The following is a 24312-nucleotide window of genomic DNA, read 5'->3' as shown; positions in this document are numbered from 1 at the left end:
AGCAATCTTGGACCAAGCTTATTTTGAGACTGCCTGACATCATTCCATTTAGAAGCAGCTGCTTTTCTGAATTCACACTTCTCCTTTTTTCTAAGCCGCTAGTTAACTAACTCAAGTGTACAGACTGTACAAATCTTACGTGGTCAAGAAATTATAGATTTGATGCATGAACAAGAACTGGAGAAAAATTTCAAATGTCTTGCCTTGTAATGTTCCATGGTCTAACTTTGAAAATTGTCTAACCAGAAGCAGCTGTCTGCTGTTAAAAATGTGGATCCATTTTAAAGGTAGCAGGAACGTTCTTTATTAGATATAAATATCACTATGCTTCTGAGGTTGATGAAGTCAATTAAATGGAGGATGTAGGTAATTTAATAATTTACATTTATCAAGTGCTTTACAGATTATAATCAGTAAAATAGCATTTGGTACACTAGGAAGAGCACAGGCTTTAGAATGAGACATACCTAGCCTCACTGCTTACTAGATGGGAAACCCCAGTCTAGACTATTTACCCAACTGATGTTTGATTTTATCACCTGTGAAATGGAACTAATATGAGGATTAAGTGTAATGACACATAATGAGTACCTAAGTATTCCTCAAGTAACTTTAATTTCCTTTCCTCCTTTTTCCTGGAATGTTGAATATAAGTGACATTTTTATTAATTGGATCCTATTTTAAATATACAGGAGTATAAGCTGTAATATACAGTAAATTATTTTTTAATGCAGAATAATTTTGCAATCTGAATCATAACCAGTAGTCAGTATATTGCAATGAAAAGAGTACTGGGTCAAAAATCAGAAGACTTTCATTCTTATCTCCATTCTGCCACTTTTAGGTTGAACCCATATGAAATGACCATTTTTACTGGTCACAAATGGTTGAATAAATTTGTGGTGCTGGATAAACAATAATCTCTCTAAGATTATTTCTTCATTAGTGAAGTTTAGATAACTACATTCATTCATTGATTAAATATTTATCATTTGCCTATTATCTGGCAGACATTGTTTTAGCTTCAGCTTATGACGATATAGTGAGGCATATAACAATGTCCCTTTCCTTTTGGTACTCTATTCAATAAGGGAGACATAATAAACAAGAAAATAAGCTTACAAATCATAAATTTTTCAGGTAGTGATAAAATATTCAGTAACTCGTGGATTGCTAAGGCTTGATTCAACTTGAAAATTGTAAAATACCAGGTCATTTTTGTAATAAATTATACTCTTTTCTTACTGAATTAGTTTAATAGAAGATGTATCTGCAGATAAATTTGTGCTTCTTAAAAATAGAAACAAGTACCAAAATTGTAGGAAATCTGAAAGGGAATCTTTAGAAAACCTCAAATAAAAGGAGTTAGGAGATTATATTAGGAAATAGGTTTGGCTGCATGTAACAGTAAGAAATGCCAAATAATAGTGGCTTAAAGAATAAGGGGTTTTTTTTCATGAATCAGGAAGTCCAAATCTAGTTGCTCCAAAGCTAGCATGGTACCACAGTGCTTATCGGGTGGCTGCTCTTAGCCATCTTTACCATAGACTTTCTTCCTCACCCTTGTTGCTTCATGGTTGCAAGATGGCAGATGGAAATTCCTCTGCAACACTATACCAATGTGACAGGCAGAAAGAACATAAGGGTCAAAGGGTAAAGCTTAACTGCCAGCTTAGTTTGCCTCCTTATAAAGACTTTTCCCAGAAGCCTCACCTAGCAACTCCCACTTACAGCTCATTAGCAGGAACTGGACTACACTTAAATTTTCAGTTGAGCACTTGGCTACCCTAAACAAAATCAGAATTATGTTAATGAGGAGTGTTCAGATGAATACTGGCTAGAGAACTGGCAACATCTACCAGAGGGATGTACCAAACTTCACTAAGAAATATGATTCTGAACATCTGTGAAACAAACATATACCAAGAAAAATCATTACTAAAAGGAAACTTTGACATGTGTCTTCTTATATATCAAATACTGTTTGACATACAAATAATTTCCAGTTGCCTTCTCCAAGTTCTACCTCCCATGGGTCTGTAAGTAAAAGTAAGTTTTACTTTTTATTATTTACTAAAGTAATGCCTATCTGTAATATTTACCCAAGGGCTTGGTTTGAATAAAGAACTCCGTTTATCTTAAATGATTTTCTGTTTTCTTCCTTCCACATAAAATTTAAGAAGACATAAACAAATCCAAGTGATGAACTACTAAATAGCTAAGGGGTTTGAAAAAAAGATCAAGAAAACAAAATCCAAGAGGGTGACAGACATACAAGGATGCAGAGGTCCCTAGGATTATGGGAGGGTTCCACAAGTTGGGTGTCCCTTACCATCTGAATTCTAGCAATCTAAATATGTGTATAAAATCTGGTAAAAATGTTTACCAAAGTTCACTATCCAAATAAAAAATCAGCTAAAATGAACCCATGGGTGTATATCAACTAAAACGTTGTAGGTGAATGCTGAGTGGCTCCTTGAGGCATCCCTCACCCTGCTGTTCAGAGAAGCTCTGGATCAGAAAGTGAGAAGTACAGGTACAGCAAAGATAATGGGATGTCACATTTGAGATTAGGGTACAGAGAGACTGTGACTTCTGTCCTGCTTGCCCACTCTAGCTCTCTCTTGTTTGCTTGCTCCGAGGGAAGCCTGCTGCCATGTTGTGAGCTGCCTGTAGAGAGGTTCATGGGGCAAGGAACTGAGGGAGGCCTCTGACCAACATGAAGTGAGGAACTGAAATCCTCAGGCCAACAACCCACAAGGAACTGAATTCTGCCAACAACCCATGAGTGAGCGTGTTATCAGATGCGTCAGCAGCCCCGCTGGCACCTTGACTGGGGCCTTGTAAGAGACCTTGAGGCTGAGGTGCTCTGCTAACTTGCACCCAGATTCCTGATCTACAGAAACTGTAAGATAGTAAGTGTTTGCTGTTTTAAGCCTCAAATTTGGGGGTAATTTGTTACCTAGCTAAGGATAATTAGTACAGGAATGCAAAAATCTTTACCAGTTTTTAATATTTTGGCATATAAAAGAACATGTCTTGGTCATATGGTATTCTCTTTTATATATATGGAACATCATACTCCTTGGTATTATCAATAAATAAAAAACGTACTGGGGGGACTTACCTGGTAGTGCAGTGGTTAAGAATTCGCCTGCCAATGCAGCAGACACGGGTTCAATCTCTGGTCCGGGAAGATCCCACATGCCGCGGAGCAACTAAGCCTGTGAGCCACAACTACTGAAGCCCAGGCACCCTAGAGCCCGAGCACTGCAACTACTGAGCCCACGTGCTGCAAGTACTGAAGCCTGAGCCCCTAGAGCCTGTGCTTGGCAACAAGAGAAGCCACGGCAATAAGAAACCCGCGCACCGCAACAAAGAGCAGCCCCCGCTCACCGCGACTAGAGAAAGCCGCGCGCAGCAACGAAGACCCAACGCATGGGCTTCCCTGGCGGCGCAGTGGTTAAGAATCCACTTGCCAATGCAAGGAATACGGGTTTAAGCCCTGGTCCGGGAAGATCCCACATGCCGTGGAGCAACTAAGCCCGTGCGCCACAACTACTGATCCTGTGCTCTAGAGCCTGTGAGCCACAACTACTGAGCCCACAAGCCACAACTACTGAAGCCCACGTGCCTAGAGCCCATGCTCTGCAACAAAAGAAGCCACCGCAATGAGAAGCCCACGCACCGCAACGAAGACCCAACACAGCCAAAAAAATAAATAAATAAAATAAATTAAAAGAAAACACACCAAAGACCCAATGCAGCCAAAAATAAATAAATAAATGAATAATAAATTTATTTAAAAAAAACTTACTGGGCAATACAAAGTATGACAAATTAGGGCTCAAGCTAGCCAGAGAGCAAATGTAAATCCCCAATCCAGAATCTGTGTTTACTAAATACCAACAGAACTGAATCGATAGACCAGAGTAGATGACTGAACCTTGAAGATAGAAAGAGTTTCCACTTGATCCAATAGGCCAGTGGTTCTCAACCCTTAGCAGGAGTCAGAATCACCTGTGGGGCTTGTTAAGCCACAGATTGTGGGGCCCACCTTCAGAGTTTCTGATTCAGTATGCCTGAGGTTGGAACAAAGAATTTGCATTTCTAAGAAGTTCCCAGGTAATGTTGTTGCTGCTGTTTCAGGGGCCACACTCTGAAAACCACTGCAATAGGCAAGAGTTTCTGTTGTTTCCTGTTGGGAGGCAGTGACATGTGAATAGCCCTCCCAGACAACTCATAATGCATGAGAGAAAGAGCAAGGCTGAAGGGCACCAACTTGGAGCAACTGTGAGGCTCTTGCTGAGATAATAAGGTGCTGGTATTGGGGAGCAAGGAGCTTCACAGCCAAGGGAAATTAGAAAGGAAATATTCAAAGTGCTCGCTGACTTCAGTTCTCCTCCAAATACTGCAGTTTAAACAGTCACTGTAGCTACAGAGGGAGAAAATCATATTGCTGTCATTACTAAAGAAAGTCACACAACCAGGTTCACCTGGCTTCCCATGAGAGACATGAAGTACCATTCAGCATGGCTCCTACAAATCAGGTGCTCTGAACTCTTCTTACTGCTATAATTAACTCTACCCATTCTATTTACCTGATAGAACTGTCTTTGGGCTTCCAGATGGCCCTAGCTTCCTCTAGGATCATCAGCTGGAGACCCTGAAAGCCACTCAAACCCTTCAGATTTGTGCCTGATCTGATTTACTCAGTTTCAGAACACAGGGTGCAATTTTCCCTGTTGGCATCCGTTGTCTCTATTTCCAAGTTGAATACGATTCAAACAGCCAAAAGAACACATGGTTGTATTTATTCATGGGCTGTTTTTGAAATGCATTTATTTCATTGATATTCTAGAAACAGTGGCGTTACTAGAGTGTTTTCCAAAACACACACCCCATGCGGGTGCCAGTTTCCAGGTCTGTGGCATCTGTTAGCGGATGTCATAAGCAGTGGTGGTGGGGTGGCAAAGAGGGCCTTCTTTGCATCTGTACCTTGGCATGTGCCCCTAAACACTTAGTTACCTTGCATTTTTCTTATAATTCCCTGCAAAGGGTTCAAGAGTTATAGAGTGATGAGAATAATGTCTAAGTGACAATTTCAGATGCTGTCTTATTTTTGCTCTTTGGGAAATTGTCTACCTTCCAGCAATTTCTAATACCAATGTCTCCAAAACTGGCAGCATCAAATACTGTCCAATGATATCCATATCCATGGTTGATTTACAAGGAAAGGAAAAAGCAAAGCATCTTGAGGGTTGAGAGGGTGGAAATTTATCCCCAAGGAGCTTCCAGTCTAGCAAGTACAGAGATATTTGTGAACAACTGAACAAGCCAGTTGGTATAAATAAAATATCAGGGCCAAAATAAAGCATCTCAAATGGAAAAATCACACATTTTAAATATTTTTAAAATGCAATGAACATAATTAATTTCCAGTATTATCAGTTTGCAAACAGAAATGAGTAGAGGCCCCTAGACCTGAAAGGTGAGCAAAAACTGAAGGAATTCTTTTCTGCCTCTCCTTTCCATGATTTGTTTATTAAACTTATTTCTTGAGTAAACTTCTTAACAAGCAAGTGCCCTGGATTCCCTCAGTCTCTTCTCTGCCCCACCTCCTTGGCACAGGGCTTGGCGCTAAACTTACATGCACATGTACTATGAGCAAAACATCCACATAGATACATACAGCAATTACAATTGTCTTTGTTTTGTTTTGTTTTGATTTCACCTCTTTTAATAAAACCTCTATTTAAAGGTGCTAACTTTTAAGTTGAACAAAAGAAAATACTTTTTTTTTTAATTGCAGTGATATCTCTTAGACCAAGATAACAGGGAATACTTACTGGTGGAATCACAATACAGTAAAACAGGGTTCCCATCTCACTATGCAGATAGGCTAATATTAATATGTCTCCATTCTAACGGCAAGTTTCAGAGTGAACCTTCTCTGTATTCAGTTTCTCTGAGGCCAACCTTCCCTGTAAGGTTTAAGGGTTACAAAACAACCAGCCCCTTTCAAAAGCATGGATTTCTCTGGTCTTTTAAATTCTTAAACTGTCCAATTTCTCACATTCATCAGACATTCACCTCATGGCAACCCAAACCCACAAGTATACTTACTCCTATCGGGTTGCTGACATCGCTTGGAAGGTCTTTTCAGTTAACCTTTTTCCTGACCACCCCACAATTTCCTCTGGTTTGTTATTTGACAGACCATCCAAATACTTTTTTTAAAAAAATAAATTTATTTATTTATTTTTAGCTGTGTTGGGTCTTCGTTTCTGTGTGAGGGCTTTCTCTAGTTGTGGTGAGCGGGGGCTACTCTTCATTGCGGTGTGCGGGCCTCTCACTATCGCGGCCTCTCTTGTTGCGGAGCACAGGCTCCAGACGCGCAGCCTCAGTAGTTGTGGCTCACGGGCCCAGTTGCTCCGCGGCATGTGGGATCTTCCCAGACCGGGGCTTGAACCCATGTCCCCTGCATTGGCAGGCAGATTCTCAACCCCTGCGCCACCAGGGAAGCCCCAAATACTTTTACCTAAGTCATTTGCTTCCTTCCTACTGAAAGCTTTTTACTGCTGCCACCAGCCCCTTTCTTCCTGAGCAAAGATCATGTTTTCTTCAGTCCAGGCTCTGTGGCACACAGTCTCATTTCATAAATTTGAGTAAAATTCCACTTTTTGAACTGCTTGTTGGGGGACAGGGGCAGGTATTAATTATAAACTCAGTCATAGACCTGTAACAATTAATTGTGAGCACCTAGAGTAACTACATTTAAAACTCATAAAACATTTCAAGGGAAAGGCCTTCTAGGTCCTTCCTATAATTAATTAACAGGTAAACAGCATTCGTTTTAATTAGCATATCAATTTTTTCTGCATGAAAAGAGTTCATTCTCTAACATGTTTTCATTTTTTCCCTCTGAAAACTTTTCTTTCTAGTTAGTTGTTTAATAAATCTTATTCTCATAGATAGCACAAAGGCCGAGTCAAAAGAGCAAGAACTCTAAATTAGTGGTACTAAATCTCAGAGCTGGAGGCATCCTTTGACTTACTGGAGGCAGAGGTTGGTGTGTACATATTTTAGCTCTCCTGAGAAGTACCAAAGGCTTCCCCCATCTCCTTCTCCTAAAGCAAACCTTTTACACTTTACCACTCCCTTCTCTGGGCCCTGGAGTCTAAGACATTACTTAATATTTGCCTGTTTCTACCCTGGAAAATCCCCAATTTAACGCAGGCTACTTCATGCCTAAAATACACTGGTTTCTCTACTCGACCTTGCTGAAGAGTTTCCCAGTGTAAAAACAGCACCAAGAAGTGTTTTTAGATTGCCAGATAAGTGAGACCTGGAAACATTACAATTGGTTCCCAAGCTAATGCTCCTAGTGACCAGGTATGAATTTGGAAGATGGCTGGATAGTCTGAGCTATAACCTGTGTTGACAAACTAGAGCTCTATGGTCTAAACATCCAAGCTAATCACTATACACATACTCTGAACTTGAAAATAATAAAACTATAAATTAATAAAGCCACTTTTGAGCTCAATGACAATAGGGTTGGAATGTGGGCTACATATCAAGAGACATGGATATAACCCTGTCCTCAGCACTAATTATAAGCTATATTACAGATCAATTCAGTGAAATGGTTTTATAGGCTAGTGGAACCTTCTGCTCAAAATCAGGTGGGAGTAGCGCAGATTAATCCCATCTGTTTTTCTATCAGTAAGGTTCTACTCTTTAATTTCTAAACTTTTTGATTTTGATGAATACTCTATTGAAATGCAAATATCTTTTGAAGGGGTCATACCAATCTTTTATCAGAGGACTTATTATAAACAGTTAATATTTTAGCAGAGCTTGGGACAAGTGCAACACAGGCCAGGGAGAGAAGAAAAAGCTGAGGCTAATGAAGGAGGAAGGAGGGCACCAAAACAAATTTTATTACCCTCCAAAACCGCTCTTTGGGGACTACTTTAATTCTCCCCTGCTGACTATCTCTTCATTGAGGCTGGTGGTCTCCCTGAACACAAGGTCAGGCTTCACAATTGGATGATGAACAATGGCAACCTTGATACTTGCTAGCTTTCAATCTAAGTCATGTCCATCTTCCTTCTGTTGGTAAATGAATCCATTTTTCCTTAACTTCCTAAAACTAATCAGCTGTCAAACTGAGACTCTTATCTACACAGAAAGTGCAACACATGACCCTTGTTTGATTTTCTCTTTTCATAAGAATCAATAATATCAAACTATTCCTGCAATGCCAGAAGGCTGAAGATTTGTATTTTGAAAATAACAAACAATAAGGGAGGACCCATCTAAAATTTTCTTGTTGGCAGTCCAAAATATCTAGCCCTGCCACCAATGGAATTAACAGACAAAATGAACCCAAATAACTGAACTGCTGGTAGAGGGGAAGGAGACTATAAATGTGCTTCGTGACCAGTTTCAGAAACAAGGACTGTAGCAACCTCCCCTCTTTTCTTCCTAACAAATTATATTAATAGATAATAACTGGTACCCCTTCTTCCTTACTATTTCATATAGGTATGTTGGTGGTGGTTAATAACTTAGTTCTTAGGTAACAGACTGTTCCTAAACTAGAAGAATAAACATTACCCAGAGAGAGGTCCAAGGAAGGGGATTTAAACATTTCCCCTTCAGAGAGATACTAAGCATGTTTTCATTTGCAAAAAGGATCATAGCATTTTGTTAGGTGAAAACATGTCCAGATTGTTACTGTTGTTTAGAAATTAAAGCACAGGAAGAAGGGTATGTATAGATGTTGAATGGTCAAAGGGTGAACTCTCACAGCTTTGGTGAGTCACTTTCAGCATCTATTCCAAATGCCTTATAGGAGCCTTCCTCTACTGAAGAAGCTGGAGAATTAAAGAGCACATTTCTGATTTCCTGACTCCTGAGTTAAGATAGTTGATTGAATATACACATCTAACTTTGCTTCCCCTTAAAACCCTACAAAATGTACAATAAAGTGATTTATTTTTTTTAAAAAGGCATAAAACCTCTGGAGCTGGGAAAACAAGAGGCAAGAACAGTAATATTTTGGAAGCTGGATTGTGGCAGTGAGGAAGCAGAGAAACAAACCAATTTATACTGTAGGATTCTCAAAAGTTTCAAGAACTCACGGTACTGGGTAATACAGGAGCTGGGGTGAACAGGTATCATGCTGAAATAAGGAGGATTGGGTAAAAATGTCTGAGTAGCAGTTAGATCCTTAGAAACCCTTCCCTGTACCACAGCGCTGGGTAAGTGCCCTCCTTTATCCTAGCAGATCCCGGGGGGTTATTACCTTTGGAGGTAAAAGAGAGTGTTAGGACTGGGGAATGCTAGGCTTCTCTGAGGGCTGGATCCTGTACCCACAAATGGTCCACCCAGAGGTCCCAAAGGTAAACCTCTAGCTTGATAAGTCCTACCCATTTGCTCAGAGCTTCCAGTGTTTTCATTCCTCACTTGGTTTTAGTTTTTTCTTTTAAATAGGAATTTTTTGGGGGAGGTATAATTTATACATAGTATTGAAATGCACAGATCTTAAATGTACTTGAGCAGTTTTGGCAAATGCACACATCTGTGTAACTCACACCCCTAACACAATATGGAACATTTCCAACTCCCCAGAAAATGAGTCCCTCACTTTAAATCATGAACAGACAACTAAGGATTACCAGACATCTGAGGAAAAATCCCAAAATGGAAGATAAAGACCAAAGCAAACAAATAGAGAAAAAGGAACTTAGAGGAAAAAGCCCTTTTAGGAAAAAAAAAAACAACTATATTAATATCCTTAGGGAGATGAGAAGAGTCTGCACACTGAATGCTATGAAAAAAATTCAGAGAACAAAAATAGAGCTCTTAGAAATTGAAAGCACGATAACAGTAATAAAAAAAAAAACAACTCAGAAAAACTCAGTAGAAATTTTGGAAGATAAAGTTGGGAAAATTTCCCAGAAAATAGAGCAAAAAGACCAAAAGAAGGAAAATCAGAGAGAAATGATAAAAAAGTGGAACCCAGTCAGGATATCCAACATCTAAATAACCGGGGAAGAAAGTAGCAATGAATAATTCAAGAGAATACCTAGGGTTTTCAGACTGAACGGGCCTACTGGATGCCCAAGAGAATGGATGGAAATTAGACTCATACAGAGGCATGTCATTATGAAATTTCACTGGAAACAAAGAAAAAATACTAGTTAAAAATTTGGCCACATAGCAGGAATCAGAAGAGCTTCAGATTTTTCAACAGCAGCATGTAAAACTAGAAGTCAATGGAGCAAAGCCTTCAAAACTGAAGAAAAAAAGATTCCTAATCTAGAATTCTATATCCAGTCACTTTATCAATCAAGTAGAAAGATAGAATAAAAACATTTTCAGACATCCAAGATCTCAAAAAAATTTACCCTCCACATACCCTTTTGCAGAAAACTGCTGGAAAATATGCTCCATTAAATGAAGGGAATAAAGTAAGAAAGAATACATGGACCACATGAAAAAGGAGATTCACAGTGGGGAGGCAAAGGGAATCTGTCAGATGATGGAGATGATGGACCCCACATGCCTGCACTACACAAAGCACAGAAGATCTTGTTAGAAAATCTGAGGCCAAGGACTGTGGAGAGCCCAGATGCATAGCTGTCCTTGCCTCCAGAGTAACTACACAGGCATAGTGAAGCCCATGTGTGGACAGTAAAGATGAAGAGACAGTAATGAAGGATGTTTCTAACACAATGGTACACTGAAGCCTGGGGTCTCTCTATGTCTTGGTGAAACTCTCCTGACCCCCATAGACTATAATGCAGAAAATAGTAAAAATCTGCCCAGGGAAATTCTGCATATTAATTTAAACTTTCAGGGACTTCCCTGGTGGCACAGTAGTTAAGAATCCGCCTGCCAATGCAGGGGACACGGGTTCGATCCCTGGTCCGGGAAGATCCCACATGCCGTGGAGCAGCTAAGGCCATGTGCCACAACTACTGAAGCCCACGCACCTAGAGCCTGTGCTCTGCAACAGAGAAGCCACTGCAATGAGAAGCCCGCGCACCGCAACGAAGAGTAGCCCCCTCTCACCACAACTAGAGAAAGCACGTGCACAGCAACGAAGACCCAACACAGCCAAAAATAAATAAATAAATAAATGTTCATATGTTGGGTGTGGGTGTATATATATATCTATGTGCTTGTATACACATAGACTTTCTCTGGATGGGTTGTGAAGGAAATTTACTTTCCACTATCTACATTTTTGCTCCGTTTTAATTTATCTTTTTACCCTGTGCATGTATTAACCATTCATAAAATGAACTAATGAATAAAACAAAATTTTTTTAAAAAAATTACAAACAACATGTCCATTGACTGAGTAATTCTACACTTAGGAATTTATTCTGTGAATACACCTGTCCACATGTGAAGTTACATAAATACAAGGCCGTTTACTGCAGCATTATTTGTGATAGTAAAGGACTGGATATTGCCTACATGTCCATTGAGAGGGGAATGGTAAGATAAATTACATACACCTGTGTTGTAGAATGTTTTGCATTCATGAAAAAAGAATGTAAAAGCTCATTATGTGTTGATATAGAATAATATCCAGGATATTCTATTAAATGAAAAGGCAAGGTATAGAAGAAAGTGTATAATTTGTTATAAAAATACAGCAGAAAAATGTCTCTGACACGCACAACTTAAGTCAGATCACCCTGTTATATGTTATCATTATATTCTGTGCTTTGCCTTTGTGATACTTTTTTTTTGAGCCTTTATTTTATTTTTTTAATGTAAATTTAGTTATTTATTTATCTATGTTTGACTGCGTTGGGTCTTTGTTGCTGCATGCAGGCTTTCTCTAGCCACGGCACGTGGGCTTCTCATTGCGGTGGCTTCTCTTGTTGCGGAGCACGGGCTCTAGGGCGCAGGCTCAGTAGTTGTGGTGCACGGGCTTAGTTGCTCTGCGGCATGTGGGATCTTCCTGGACCAGGGATCAAACCAGTGTCCCCTGCACTGGCAGGCGGATTCTTAACCACTGCACCACCAAGGATGTTCACCTTTGTGATAATTATGACAATAGTAATTAATGATTATTTGTGCTAACAAAAAAATCTCACACTCCTACTCCTTGCAGCTGGTTCTGGGTGTGAAATTGATTGCATCAATTTAGTGCATTAAACAATATTTGGAAAACAGAAAGGGCAGGCACCACCTTCTCATGTTCTGAGCTATTGCTGCTGACAGTCATGGTCAATCCTAGTGTCCAGAGATTAGCTTCACAAATGTGAAGAGGCAATTGCAGTGGCAGCTTTCTGATCCCTGGGATCACAGTCTCGGTGGTGTGTTCTGTTCTTAAACTCAACACTTCCAGAGGGAGCTCCTGAATCCCCACCTTCCTACTGTGGTATTCCTCTGGCAGGACAGTTCAGTGGTGATGTTCTGGGGGGTCACTGGAAAGGACCTAGCTTATTCCACTCTTATCAGCCTCCCCAACAATTCTGTAGGCACCCGATTCCCTGTATTAAATGCTCTTGTGGCAGTGGTTTGTTTCCTGCAGCTAAACTTTACTGATATAATTGATAATATGGACTTTTAACGTAGAGAAACTGCAAATCTTATTTTAGAATCATAAAAGTAATTTTACTTTATTTGATCTATCCTATATACTGTGTGCTACCAAAGTAAGTGTTAAAGGGTTTAAAAATTGAGGATCATCTATGAACTTCTCTTCCACGTGTGCTAACAACTACTGGCACGTCAAAACATACACAGCAAACAAGGGGCAGCATGTTTAACTTTGTTTTTAAAGTTTATCCAGAACATAGAATGAGTGAATGAATAGGTATTGGGGATTATTTTCAATAACTAATATTGTTTTTTAACTAATGAAAGTGAACATGCCTGGCAGGTGGGTAGTGGCTTATTCTACTCTCTAAGAAATGCCTGGTGACATCAATTACCAGGTCTGACAGAAACAACTGGGAGATTCCATGTTTCACTCTCCTCAACTCAGCAACCTGAAATGATTCTCAACAGGCTGGGAAACCCATTAAAACATCTCCTGGCACATAACAATAACAGGATCATTACCTTTCAATCATGGTGATACTGTGGGAGATGACAATTCTGGCTTTTGTCTCTTTTTATGTTGTTTGCAATGTGAATTTGACAGTGAGTGAGTAAAAGGGAATGCCACACGAGCAATTATAAATTATAACCTTTGAGTACCACCGAGCACACACTTGATATAATATGTTTGTTTCTGAGGCAGCATTTTATATTTATTTAACCCAGTGACATTTTTGTGTGTGCTTTTAGAAAAGAAACATTTGGAGGTGGTGGTGGGTAAGAGGGCAAATGACTGAGAAGTCACAGCTCTCTGCAAACACAGACACACAAATTTACAATTACGTGGCAGACAACAAACAGCAACAAACATCTAATTCTGAGTTTTCAGAGATTTACTCAATATGAATGGGGTTGCCATTGAAGGCAGAATAAGGCAGAATTGCTTTGACTCTCAGGTCTATTAAAAACTGGTTGGAGCCTTCCAGTTCTTGACCATATGTGAATTATCCACTTGGTAGATTATTGTTTCCTTGAAATTTAGCCAGCATAGCCCCAAGTGACCTATTCTGCCTAAGTTATATTTAGGAAACACTAACTTGTTTAAACACAGACTATGCAAAACCTTTACAGGGTGAATATATCCAAGATTTTATATATATATATATATATATATATATATATATATATATATATATATATATATCTGTGTGTGTGTAACATTTTTTAAACAAAAGGAAATATTTTTTGGATCATCAAAAGTTTTGGAATTAAAAATTTTTTGAGCTGCCAGGGCCCTTAAAGACTTCTTGTCCAAAAATTTCATTTCATAGCTGAGGAAACAGACGTACTGACTTGCCCAGAATAACAGTTAATTGTGGAATTAAAATGTTTACATCATATCTTCCCTTCCATTAGGCTGCACATAAGTTTTTGGAAATATTTTTAGAATTCTCTGCAATATGGGGGAAATGATCCACACAGAAGCTCCCTAAGAACAGAGCTGGACTCCAGGGGTGATGGGTTAATGGAGTGTGTGGCTGGGGGAAAGGGCCTGCCAGGTGTTCCTTCACTCAGCTTTGTTGCCAGTACAACAACAAGTCTTCATAATCTGTCCTCACGCTCTTATTCTACAGATCGCTCAGATTGCTTATTACTTTTGTGCTATATCTTTCCTGCAAGTAAATCTTGTATAGCTCCCCTCAGTTGCCTTTTGTGAACTATGGAATCTTAGGGAGAAGCTGGACCTACAAGGAGTCTAGAGAAACAATGGCAGGCTAGCAGAGAGAATGCACTGCAGCTCCAGAAGGGGAGAGTAGAGTAAGGTTTGCGGTGTATACTTAATGCTGCTGAGCAGCTGGGTGCCAGGGATTGTGAGAATTCACACGACTAAAGCTGCTCAACAGTGATTGGTGGGGCTCTCCTAGGAGTGAGCAGATGGAGAGAGAGGAATAACTGTCTATGCAGCTGGTGAATGAATTCCAGAAGCTCACCTCAGTACCGCTGGCTGCCTTTCAGACTAAAGACCCACAACTGGGGACTTCAATGTATTTGCAGATGTACTTAGATTTTAAAAGGAACTCTGCAGCACCTCACATCCAGTAGGATGGCTACTATCCAAAAAAAGAAAAACAGAAAAAGAGAAAGGAAGGAAGAAAGAGAGAGAGAAAGAAAATAACAAGTATGTTGGCGAGGATGTGGAGAACCTATAACCCTTGTGCACAGCTGTGGTAGTATAAAATGACACATCCACACTGAAAACAGTGTGGTAGTTCCCCCAAAATTTTAAAATAAAATTACCATATGACCCAGCAATTCCATTTCTGCATATATACCCAAAAGAAGTGAAAGCAAGGACTTGAACCTATGTTCATAGCAACATTACTCACAATAGCTAAAATGTGGAAACAATCCAAGTGTCCATAGACAGATGAATTGACAAACAGATGTGGTATATACATACAATGGAATATTATCCAGCCTTAAAAAGGAATTAAATTCTGACGCATGCTATAACATGGATGAACCTTGAGGACATTAGGATAAGTAAAATACACCAGTCATAAAAGGACAAATACTGTGTGATTCCACTTATACGAGGTACCTAGAATACTCAAATCTTTAGAGACAGAAAGCAGAATGGTGATGGCCCAAAGGGCTAGGGTAAAGGGGAAATAGGGAGTTAGTGTTTAATAGGTACAGAGATTCAGTTTTACAATATGAAAACAGTTCTGAAGATGGTTGCACAAAAATGTGAATGTACTTAATGCCACTGAACTGTTAAGATGGTAAGTTTTTGGTTCTATGTATTTTACAACAATTTTTTTAAAAAGGAAGTCTGCAATATTCCTGCATTGTGAAAATTGAATTTGTAAATAATTTTTTTTAATTAGAAATGAAAATTGCAGCTTATCTGTCATTCATTCTCTTCATTATTCCTCCCTTCTTTCCCTTCTTTTTGATGTCTCCTTCCTTCCTTCCTGCAAACATCTGTAGGCTACTTAACATGTGCTAAACATTGTTTGAGGCCCTGGGGGGCTCAGACAAAAGATACCATGCCCTGATCACAGTGCAGCAGTGGGGAAGTGCCCCAGGTAAACAGACATTATCATTTGACCAACGCTCAGATAGAGACATGCTCAGATTGCCATGGGAGCTCAGAGAAGGGACACCTAACACATCCTTGGAGATGAAGAGAAAACTTGCTAGAATTTGGAATTCCTAAGTAGCACCTTGAAGGGTAAATAGAAGTAGCCAGCTAAAGAAGGAAAAATCTGATCTATCATGACAATATTAGTGATAGCATATGCTACAGTGAAAAAGTTACAATTCATGTATTATTTATCCAATTGGTGTTTATTAAATACTAGGTGCCAGGCACAGTTCTATGTGCTGGAAATATGGAGGTGAACAAGATTAAAGTCCCTTTAATCACGAAGTCCCTTTGTCACGAAGATTAGGGGAGATAGTCAATGAATATATAGACAAGTAAATACACAGTATATCAGAGTATGGTAAATGTTCTGGAGAACAATAGGGCAGGGGAAAAAGAAAGGGAGGTTTGGGATGACGGAAAGAATGTCACTAATTTTTATATGGTGGCTGGAGAAGCTGTCACTAATAGATTGGCATTTGAGCAGAGGACTAAAAGCAAGGCGGGGAAGGAGCCCTGTGGGAAGATGTGGAGGCCAAGGGCCTTAGCAAGTGCTAAGTTCTTGAGGTGAGAACAGGCCACATGTTTTAGGAGGACAGTGTGGCTGAAGTAGGAGGAGGGAGGGGAAAAGTACTGGGAGAGGAAAGGATGGGGGTTGGGAGGAGGACAGCGTTTCCATTATATAGGGCATTTGAGGCCATGATAAGGATGTTGGCATGTACAGTATGTAAGATGGAATCCATTAGAGGGCTCTGAATAGAGGAATGACATGACCTTACTCAGGTCTTAAAGGGATCATTTTGTCTGCTCTGTTGAGAAGACTGGAAGAGGCAAGGGTGGAAATGGTGTCACCAATTAGAAGACTATGGCAATAATCCAGGAGAAATTGATTGGCTTGGACTGGATAGCAGCAGGTGAAACTGTCATATTCTAGGTATATTTTCTAGATATATATATGTTGAAATGGCCATATTCTAGATATATTCTATTTTAGATAGATTGGATATCAGGTGTGAAAGAAAGCAAAATAGTCATGAGTGACTCCCAAGTTGTTGGCCTGAATAACTAGAAGCATAGAGCCGCTATTTACTAAGGTTGGAAAACTGCTGGAGGAGCAGGTTTGGGGTGGGAGTAGGTGAGGAATCAGACATTTGGTTTTGGACACATCAAGTTCAAGTTTCTTGTAAGACATACGTGGAAATATCAACTAGCTGTTACATATAAAGATCCAGAGTTCAGGGGAGAAATACAGCTAAAGATGTAAACTGGAAGTTCTTGGCTTGTATAGGTTCAAAGCCATGATGCTGGATGACATTCCCCAGGGAGTTAGTGTAGATGTAGAAGATGTCTAATAACTGAGCCATGGGGTACTTAGGGGTATTCCAATAGTCAAAGATCAGGGAAATGAGGCAGAACCAGCAGAGAAGACTGAAAAGAAACAGGCACAGAGATAAAAGGAGAACTGAGATACTCTTCGAAGTCTAGTGAAAAGATTTGTTTTGACGAGGAGGGAGTGAATAATTGTGCCATGCTGATGACAGGTCAAGATTGAAGAGGGCTGAGATTGGACAATTGGACTTAGTAGCATGGAGGTCAGTAGTGACCTTTTCAAGAGCTGCTTTGGTGTAGTGGTGGGGGTGAGTGCTTGGTTGGAGTGCAGCTGAGAGAAAACAGCTTTTAACTACTTGAATTTTCTATGCCTTGATTTCTTTATCTATAAAAAGGGTATGTTAGTACTTTCCATATGGAGTTGTAAAAATTAAAGGAAATAACATATCTGAAGTACGTAGTAAAGGTCTAGCATATATAAATACTTAATAAGTACAGTTGCCCCTTGGTTCCAGGACCCTCTTCAGCTTCCAAACTCCATGAATGTTGAAGTCCCTTATGTAAAATGGTGTAGTATTCACATATAATCTAGGCATATCCTCCCATATACTTTAAGTAATCTCTAGATTACTTATAATACCTAATACAATATAAATGCTATGTAAATCGTTGCCAGCATGCAGCAAATTCAAGTTTTGCTTTTTGGAACTTTCTGGAATTAAAAAAAATTTTTTTGACCTATGGTTGGTTGAATCTGCAGATGCAGAACACGCAGATATGGAGGGGTGACTATAATAGCTATTTTTATTATTTGTATTATTATTTATATTTATTTTATTTTATTTTTAAAAGATTTTTGGATGTGGACTATTTTTTTTTTAAGAATTTATTGAATTTGTTACAATATTGCTTCTGTTTTCTGTTTTGGTTTTTTGGCCACGAGGCATGTGGGATCTTAGTTCCCTGACCAGGGATCGAACCCGCACCCCTGCATTGGAAGGCAAACTCTTAACCACTGGACCACCAGGGAAGTCCCTATATTATTATTTTTAGATTTCAGCTATTCCGGGGGGAAAATAGACATTTACTTATCATCATGTTAAGTTGATCACCTTTTATAAAAAACTTAGATAAGAATTGACATAGTTAACTGACCATTTTTCTCTTTTTTATATTTCTTTTCTTTAAATACAGAGATAAAATGAGGGTATATAGGCAAATTCAAGAAAAGGGTGGGGGAGGAGAGGAATTGCAGAAAGATACAAATAAAGGAGAGAGAAACACCTGAATGTTATTGGTGGGTATTTTTGTTTTAGTTTGTTTTTTAAGATGAGAGAAATAACTATGGATGGTCGAGTAAATGATCCAGTCGAGAGGGAAAAATTAATGATACAAGAAGGGGACGTGATGTCTTTCAGAGGAAAAGAGGAATGGGATCTGGCACCCAAGTACAGAACTTGGCCTTAGGAATGTAGTCAATTGATCCATAACCAAAGGAGAGGCAGGGTCTACAGGTATAGATGAAGGTGACTGAACAGATGTAGACGCTATATGGAATTTTTCTTCTTATGGCTTCTTTCTGCTTTTCTAGTAAGACATGAAGCAAGATCCTCATCTGAGAGTGAGGAGGGGCAAAGGTATTGGAGGTTTGAGAAGAAATGTGAAACGTAAGATAGTCATCTAAAAGATGAAGAAAATGTATATAATAAGGAAGGGTTAAGAGGGGCTAACTGGAAGTACTGAGGGCCTAATTAAGGTTGATGGTGAAAAATTTAAAGTGAAACCAGTCAGCATATTTCCCTGTTGTGTTTATGTGTGGATGGTGGTTCAGAGAAGGTGGGAAGTTGACATTATCAGGGTTAGGGTTTTGTCAGGTGAATCCAATGGAAGGAGAGAGGAGTAAGAGACTAGATGGATATGCAAAGGGTGATTGTAGGGCGGAACTATGTAACAAGGGTGGGAGAGCAGGGAAGTGAGGCCATGAGGAGGTGAGGGATCAGGAAATGGTGGTAGAATCCTGACAGAGTACTAGAGCGAGGGCATGGGGAAGTTGGCAAGTGGGCTCAGAGAGTAGGTTTCTTGAAATAGAGATGATAGAGAGGTTGTGGTTATTGGTAGCGACAAGACATGCTCGTGGAGGGGATGACTCAGGAAGTGTGGAGGACTAGACCATTGGAGGAAAAGAGAAGCAGAGATAAAAGGTTTGGAGAGGATCATCTGCATGTCTTCGAAATTACCCAGAATTAAGACAGGATTATCTTTGGAGAAAGTGTCAGTGAGACAGAAGCTAAACTTTTTTTTTTTAACATCTTTATTGGAGTATAATTGCTTTACAATGGTGTGTTAGTTACTGCTGTATAACAAAGTGAATCAGTTATACATACACATACATCCCCATATCTCCTCCCTCTTGCGTCTCCCTCACACCCTCCCTATCCCACCCCTCTAGGTGGTCACAAAGCACCGAGCTGATCTCCCTGTGCTATGTGGCTGCTTCCCACTAGTTAGTTATTTTACATTTGGTAGTGTATATATGTCCATGCCACTCTCTCACTTCAACCCAGCTTACCCTTCCCACTTCCGTGTCCTCAAGTTCATTCTCTACATCTGCAACTTTATTCCTGTACTGCCCCTAGGTTCTTCAGAACCAATTTTTTTTTTTTAGATTCCATATATATGTGTTAGCATATGGTATTTGTTTTTCTCTTTCTGACTTACTTCACTCTGTATGACAGACTCGAGGTCCATCCACCTCACTACAAATAACTCAATTTCGTTTCTCTTTATGGCTGAGTAATATTCCATTGTATCTATGTGCCATGTCTTCTTTATCCATTCATCTGTTGATGGACACTTAGGTTGCTTCCATGTCCTGGCTATTGTAAATAGTGCTGCAATGAACATTGTGGTACATGACTCTTTTTGAATTATGGTTTTCTCAGGGTATATGCCCAGTAGTGGGATTGCCAGGTCGTATGGTAGTTCTATTTTTAGTTTTTTAAGGAATCTCCATACTGTTCTGACAGGAGCTAAACTTTTTGAAGAATTAGGGTGAGCGACCTATAAAGAGGTTCAAACTTTGGGAGGGGGAGAGTTTAGGGAGTGGGAGGAACAATGGTCTTAAATCAGCAATAAAGAGTTTGAAGACTGCTGATCCTACCTCTAGGCCCAGCAGAATACTGGGATGTGGCAAAAAAAAAAAGCAGCCGTCACTAGAGAGAAATATAAAGGAAGCGGTGCTTCTGGGAACAAACTAGTTTTCATTCAGGCCAAGAAGGTGAAGGGAATATAAAGAATTTTGCTGGTGATGGACCAGGAGTTCCAGGGGACACAATGAAAGTTTTCTTGTGTTGTAGAGGGGGAGCAGACAGGATCATGTTTTAAAATATACAGAGTAGTATGGGCATGCAAGCTGGAAGACACAGTTCTGTCCTGTGGCGATCTGGATAAAGATGAGATTTGTGCTGATGGCCTTCCAGGTAGACTGTGGTAGTGAGGCTCTGACTCCGGTGTGGGAAGAGGAGATTATGGTCTTGACAGGAGCACAAAGGCTCTGAGCTCTGTTGTGGATGGTGAGGAAGAGGATGGGGGAGGTGTAGTGCCACCAGAAGCATGGGGCTATTACAGGATCCCAGACAAGGGATGATCATGGCTTGGGTTGTGGTAGTGGTTGTGGTAGTAAGAAGTAGCTAAAAAGAAACGTATTTTTGAGACAGAGTTCAGAAGAATAGCTAATGGATTGGATTGATGGGGTATGGGTGGGGGAGGAAACTGAGAGAAAGAGAAACAAGGATGGTTCCTATGTTTTGGTCTGAAAGAGGTGGTATCATCTACTAAAATGTGGAAGACTTGGAAGGAGGAATGACATTAGGTGAATAAAGAAATCACTTTTCAATATGTTAAGTTTGAGTTGCCTATTTGACATTTAGATAGAAATGGTGAGGAAGCTATTGCATATATGTCTGAAGATGTGGGCAGTGGAGCTTGGTGACCTTGAACAAGTTATTTAATTTCTCTAAGCCTGTTTCTCAACTGGAAAATAGAAGTATCTATTATTATTATCTATGTAATGTGAGGGTTAAATACGGTAATACCAAAAAGTGCTTAGGCTAGAGTTCAGCATTTGCAGCAATGCTCAGGAAATGTTTAATTATCCCCATTGAAAGAAAATGGAGGTCCTTTGAACTTAAAGTAAGTTTTCCAAAGCTGCTGAGTAGTGAGCCTTAGAGCTGGGACTTGAATACCAGTCCACGCTCTTCCTATTCCACCAGTAACTCAATTAGATGTAATACTCATTGTCAAGCCTCTGCAGCCAGGGGTTAGAAGATTTCAGCATAGTATTGAGGCAGGAGATAGATGGGCCCCAGGCTGAACAGTTTCTCCCCTGTGGACAGAAACTCCAAAATAGCAGAAATGCCATAAAAGCAGGATGATGGAGGAGGCTGGGCCCTGCCCAGATAAGAGATAAAAGACCACATATTCCTCATTCTCAAACTCAAGGAGACCTTCCCAACTACACATGTGCAGAAAGGCTCCTTGGAAGTCAAAAAGGGAGGGGGCGCCACCTCATAGTAAGTGATGTCAACTACCTATAGGCCTCTTCACTAGAATCCATCTTGGCTAAGAGATGCGCATGCACGCAGGGGAGGACCCTGAGATAAACCAAATACAGACTCAGAACCAGGCAAAGCAACATGATTGGTCAAAGGAAACCTGGAAGAAATGCCCCATAAAAGTGATTCAAACTACCACAAGGGCGCGAATCTCTCTCTGAGCCCGCCGTGTGTCTATCCACAGGTACTCCTTTCCTCCTAATAAGCACTTTACTTGCTTCACTACTTTCCATCTCTATGTGGAAATTCATTTCTACACAGCTGACAGGCCAGGGCCTTGTCACTGGCCTCTGGTCCCTGGTGGTCTGGTGGCTAGGATTCAGCGCTCTTACTGCCACGGCCTGACCACAATCTCTGGCGGGGAACCGAAACCTTGCTTTAAGCCGCTGCAGGCGGAGGCCACCCAAGATCAGTATCAAATCCAATAAAGGGATATACCCCATTCTTACACTGCTTTCATATAAGGTGTCCCACTTTTTTCTCCATTGAGTTATGATATAGGGAGGGGGAAGCATAGACTGTGGAATCAGACAGACCTGGTTCAATCTCACATTATAAAATCAACTATACTCCAATAATTAAAAAAAAATCTCACATAATTTTGCTCTTAGATTATTCAACACAATGGCAGATTGGGGGGGTCATTTTTTTAAAAAAGAGGAAAATTATTAAGTGTTTATTCCTTAGCTTTCAGTAGCACCAAATTCCATCTGCATCAGTACATACAGATGTGTAAGTATAAACTACTTTTTTTTAAATGTTCTTAAGTAACTAAAGCATCTACTTTTCCAGTTAGATAATTACCTCCCTGGTAATTACCATTTTCTAATACTAGTTCTAGACTATTCACCTTTATATGCCAACTTTAGACTTCCTAGAGTCTTGGTAATTTTCTCTACCAAAGATGAGAAGGAAAACAATCGTCTCAATGAGACTCACCACCACTACTCAATCAACCGTCAGAGAGAATCTGCCTCATTTTCCTGTGAAATAAGGCTTAGATCTCGGAAGACGACAGAGTTCACTCAGAACAGGAAATGAGCTCTTAGAGACCTTTGGGAATACTAATTGCAATGGATGAATAATTTATCTCTAACAGTCTTCAACAAATATTCATTGAGGGAAATCTTATCACAATACTATAAATTCTTGCTTCTGGCTAATCCTGCCTACAGCTTGTTTAATAAATGGATTCAGCTTTAATAACTTCAGGAAAAGGAAGCTTATTTATTTAAACACTATCTCTTTGTCCCTAGGATGCAAAGGTGCAGGGATCTTGCTCTCAAGGCATACTCTGTCTAGTGGGGGATACAGCCAAGAAAACAAAAAGATACAGTAGAGACTGATACATGGCATGACAGACGCTTAAGATGTAATAGGGGCAAGGCACGGAAGTGGGACCAGCCTCTGTGGGGATGAGGTTGCTGCCAGGGATCAATGAAGGCTTTCGGAGAATGGCATACCTATGTTGTAAAGGAAAGGCCTTAAAAACCTAACCTGACAAAACTTCCATTTTTAAACTCTTTTATTTAATAGAAATGTCTTTTTATAACTTTATTCACTACTCAACATTTACTGGGGACCTACTCTGTGCCAGGCAGTGGCCTAGGTCCTGAGAATACAGCAGTGAACTGGGCAGAACTTTGCTCAGTCTGGCAGAGACTGACACTAAGGAAATAACTGTAAGTGTGAAGAATGTTGTGAGAGAGAAAGAGCAAGATCTGTGGCAGAGGGGAACTGCCCCAACCCAGGTGAGAGACATGAGTACACAGCTGAGTACCTTGGTGTTTGCCTAGCTGGTGTGAGCCCTGTCTTCTCTTCAAAAGTAGAGTCATTCTCATGGTTTTTCTGAATCCCCTGCAGGACCCAGCCCAGGGCCAGGGGGTTGTAGTTAGCAGCTCAAAACCCACTGCCTGACTAATTGGGTCTTTTTTATTCTTGGGAAGGCACTTCTGGATCTTCACCATTCTGAAAATAATCTATAGTTTTGTATTTAAGTGCCAGAGAGAGTTCTGATTAAATTCTACCAAATAGTTTTTACTAAGTGTTTATTAAAGTCTTGTCTGGTTAAGAAGCACATGAGACTATAGGTCCTGAGATGACTTAATTTCACACTGAGAAAAGTTCTGTGTTTGAAAATAACTCTAGCCAGCAGTCTTACAAATGCCCGTCACTGGTCAGGACACGATAATTATTCAGTGGAATTTTTAAGGGAGGTGGGTAAGAGGTGCCATCACCAGATGTCAAGGATGGTATTGATATATTACAGAAGCTCTTCAACTTCCACTTTACAAATCAGACAGATGATAATCAAAGCCTGAGCCAGAGTATAGGCTGGTTAACTCTGCCCCTAGAAGGGATGGCATTAATAGTAGCTAATATATGGTGGGCCTTTCAGGGCCTGCTACAGCTGTACACTTAGTAAGTGCTTGTGAAATTCATTGAAAACAAAGTTAGCTTTCCAAACCCCAGAAACAAAGATATAACATCAGAGCTGGAAGAGATCTCAGAGGTCATTTCGTGTAGGCTTTGCCAACCAGTAGATCATAAAGCTTTGTCTGGTATCTTTAACCAAGATATTACCAAGATGAACTTTCACACTTTGTCAATGTCTCTGATTTTCCTGGAACCTCCATCAA

The 24312-nt window shown here is 40.0% G+C and overlaps 1 long non-coding RNA gene across 3 annotated transcripts in view; it reads right to left on the bottom strand.

Annotated features, from left to right (window-relative positions):
- Positions 1 to 24312, bottom strand: part of LOC137205198 (uncharacterized) — a 332583-nt gene that overhangs the window by 248437 nt on the left and 59834 nt on the right. The window lies entirely within an intron of this gene.

Source organism: Pseudorca crassidens, chromosome 14 (genome assembly GCF_039906515.1).
Source record: "Pseudorca crassidens isolate mPseCra1 chromosome 14, mPseCra1.hap1, whole genome shotgun sequence".
NCBI lineage: Eukaryota > Metazoa > Chordata > Mammalia > Artiodactyla > Delphinidae > Pseudorca > Pseudorca crassidens.
The sequence above is the reverse complement of the archived record's forward strand: the minus strand, read 5'-3'. Positions and strand labels throughout refer to the sequence as shown.